Source organism: Astatotilapia calliptera, chromosome 15 (genome assembly GCF_964374335.1).
Source record: "Astatotilapia calliptera chromosome 15, fAstCal68.1, whole genome shotgun sequence".
Classification (NCBI taxonomy): Eukaryota; Metazoa; Chordata; class Actinopteri; order Cichliformes; family Cichlidae; genus Astatotilapia; species Astatotilapia calliptera.
The window spans coordinates 21,970,155-21,973,860 of NC_137436.1; the positions used below are offsets into that span (position 1 = coordinate 21,970,155).

The 3,706-nt window shown below is 41.6% G+C and overlaps 1 long non-coding RNA gene across 1 annotated transcript; it reads right to left on the bottom strand.

Moving 5' to 3' along the window:
• Nucleotides 1–314: 314 nt before the first annotated feature.
• LOC145420650 (uncharacterized) lies at nt 315–933 on the bottom strand. The gene is made up of 2 exons (XR_013901967.1): nt 656–933; nt 315–574 (listed from the first exon to the last, which is right to left on the bottom strand). It is a non-coding gene; the product is annotated as an uncharacterized LOC145420650 (long non-coding RNA).
• Nucleotides 934–3,706: the final 2,773 nt, after the last annotated feature.

The window sequence follows — 3,706 nt, forward strand, 5'->3', positions numbered from 1 at the left end:
AGTTGATGTCGATCAGCACAATTTGATAGAAACAGCAGAGATTCGGATGCTTATTATTTTTTGAAACTTAATCCCCTTCTTTATTAAAATGCACCTGCAGAAAATAACCAAATAAAATACAATAAAATAAAATGCATAAGATGTGAGATTAAGACAAATAATCTTGTAATAATGGTTTTGTAATTATCTCTGGTTTAAGTTGTAATTGTTAGTCTCCTCTTCCTGTTTTAAAGTTCTGTTCCTTGTTTGCCTAATCTGTATCTCACTGTTTGTCTTTGTAATTCTATTATTTTCTTTTTTTTTCATCCGGTTAATTTGTGTTTTATTTTGAAGGTTAGTTTTGTGTGTAGCTTGTTGGGTAAAAACCACACCTTTTGCGTTTTAAACTTCTGAACCTCAGTCCTCTGCTGAATCAACATTTAGTACAAGAAATCTAAAGTAATTTCAGCATAATCACTTGCAGTGATATCAAGTATATCAAACATTAGAAACTCAACATTCAGGTTTTTAAGCTTTTATACTGCATTACTGAGTTATGCACTTACGACAACTTTATCCATCTGTGTTTTATTCCCTAAAATGAGAGAAGAAAGTCAATTTCAGTTACAAGTGAAAATTCTAAATCTTTAACTTTACATGATTAAATTAAATTTACCTTTAGTTCTTGTCCATGTGTTGACTGTCACAGCAGCTATTGAAAGTGCTGCTAAGCCCACAGAGACAATAATGAACCTCGAAGATACAGAAAAATCTGTAAAAAAGAATGAAAACTTATATTTATTAAAATAATTTGGGTACAGTTTTCAGTTATTTTTAAATTTCTTTACTTTGAAGTAAGGTACCAACTCTATGGACCCATATTTGTCTCAGTCTGAAGGTGAGGAGTAACTACTGGATGTTGCATGCAGTTAGCTAGCTATTAGGTAGTATCTGCTTGTGGATTACTTTGGCAGTTTCTTGAAGCTGTCCAGGCTAAATTTGAGCTGAGGAAGGACCAGACAATGCGTAACACCATCCTCAGACATGATATGCAGCTAGCTCTCCCAGGCCCGCCATTTCTTTGCCTATTGCCAATACAATACACTCACTGCTGGAATGGGGGCACCACCAGTGAGGCCACAGCCTACGGATACAGTTCCACACGTGGTGGCTTGGAGTGAAGGTCCAACTACAGGCCTCCAGAGGGACCTGCCCCCAAGAGAAAGAAGCCTCAATCCTCCTAGCAGTGAGATTGAGAGGAGATGGCCTTGAGTGGCTGTGTGAATGTACGCATATTGTTCTGAAACAACTGCAAATCCTAAGCCTACAGGTCAAATGCTTTGTGTACATTACAAGTCAGGCAGCGGATGCCTTTTACCACAGATACACTGGGATAACAATGCCTCACCTAAAGTGCTGCACGTCAATCAGCTAGCTGTTCACCTTTCTCTGCAAGCATTGCCAAGCATGCTCCTTTATGCCTTTCTCTAAGTGGAAATGATTACACCAGTTCCAGACAGAGCTGCAGGACCTTCAGTGACCAGCAAAGCAGTGGTAAACAGAGATAATCAGTCTGTTGGCAGCAAGCCCCTGGCAGCTTCCTCTCTGCAGGGACCTGCTCTCTCAGGTTAGCCTCTGAGTTTTTGCGACCCTCCCTTCACATCTTAGAAGCTGAAGATGGAGTCCTCTGTGTCAAGCCTATTTACTACATAACAACATTGACCACACTTAGAATACATGTTTATGCGACCAGTTGCTTCCCTGCTTTGTTAATCTAGAGCCCTGTTTAAATAGAGGCTCATTCACTAGATTATGAAGGTTATCTCACTGGCCTAGAGCACCAGATTTTGCTTTCCCACAGGTTATAAAAGCAAACTCCACCAGGAGAATATCAGCCTCAAGGGCCTTTTTAACGGGAGAGATGCTTGTACAACAGCTATTTTGCTTTCGTTGTACACCTTTGTTCAGTTCTATCGTCTGGACATGACATATATATTGTACATATATTGTACTTGGTTTTTGTTACTTTTGTGCCACCTTGAAAAAACATTAAAGACAAAAAATAAATAAATAATAAAATAATGATCTAAATAAGCAATGTGTTTGATGATATTAGTAGTAAACAGTTTATCATGATGTTACCTGTTTCCTCAACTGCCAAGATCTGATGCTTGAAGGTGAACTGCTGCATTTTTCCTGTGTCAGTATCCGTTACTTCACACACTATGTTATATCTTGATGGGTAAATATTGTGAGACTCCAGAAAGGACAGAGTGGTGGAGCAGTCAGTTTGTGCAATCCATGTTTGTTTGTTGTCTTTGTCCACATATTGACCCTTAATCTGCCACTTCACTGTGTGATGACACTCGTCAGATGTCGACACAGAGCAGGTTAAAATGACCTGATCCGTGTCCTCATGTTCAGTTACTGTCAAACATAATTTGTGACAAAAACGGCACAAATTAGTCATGTTATTTTGATAACTTGTACTGTTGTGAAATCTGTTTATGTTGTCCTAGTAAGGCTACTATGGGGGCAGCCACTAGAGGTCGCTAGAATACGGGTGTGTATATGTGTTTTCCAGAAATTGATGTAGCCACGTACACTGCTGCTACAATTCAATAAAAAGCGGTTCATGCTTGAGAACCCTGCGTCTTATTGCCTCCGATCATGACATGGTGTCAGAATTGAGAACTTCACGCCGAGTTACACGAAGAAATGGCTAAATTTGGACCCCCGGAGCCGTTCGACTTTACACAGCCGGCAGAGTGGCCGATATGGCGGCTGAGATTCTCCCGTTTTCGAGTGGCGTCCAAGCTAGGGATGGAGAGCGGCGAAGTGCAGGTGACTCGCTTCTTTACTCCATGGGGAGAGATGCTGAACCAATATATGGCTCATTTGTGTTTCCTGCTGCTACGGTGGCCAGGCCAAGTCCGCAGTTTGAGTATGATCTGGTTATACAAAAGTTCGATGAGCACTTTGTCCTAAAGAGAAACGTTATTCACAAACGGAGCCAGAGGGCCAGGGAGACGGTCGAGGCTTTCGTGCGGAGCCTGTACGAGCTCGCGCAGCACTGCGAGTTCGGCGACAGTAAAGATGAGCAGATCCGGGATCGTATCGTCATTGGATTAATTGACAAAGATGTTTCACAAATCTCCAGCTCGAGGCAGACTTAACTCTGGATAGAGCCATTCAACTAGCACGCCAGAGTGAACAAGTCAAACAGCAAAGTGCAGACCGAGTGGAAAGCACGGTGAATGAGGTGAAACAGAGGCATTATAACAGCATGAGAAGGAGTTACTACCAACCTCATTAGGTATGTGAGCAACAACATGGTGAGAGTAAACCAAAATGCCAAAGATGCAACAGGGTGCATGACAAAAGAGAAAACTGCCCAGCCCACAATAAAAGATGCAGAAAGTGCAATAAGTTGGGACACTTTGAAGTTGTATGCAAAACCAAAATGCTAAAAGAGGTCAGGGCTGAGTCTGTAGAGGACTCAGATGAGGATTCATTCTTCATAGGGGAGCTTTTCCTGGGAGCAGTAACTGAGCCAAAAACAACAGTCATCGAGGAGTCAGGCTCAGATGCCGACTGGGACATTGAGCTACTGGTGAATGGCAGTCCAGTTGATTTAAAAATTGATACAGGTGCAGACACCACTGTTATGACAGAAACTACCCTTAATAAGCTAAAGCAGAGACCCAAACTTATCCAGTGTAAGCCA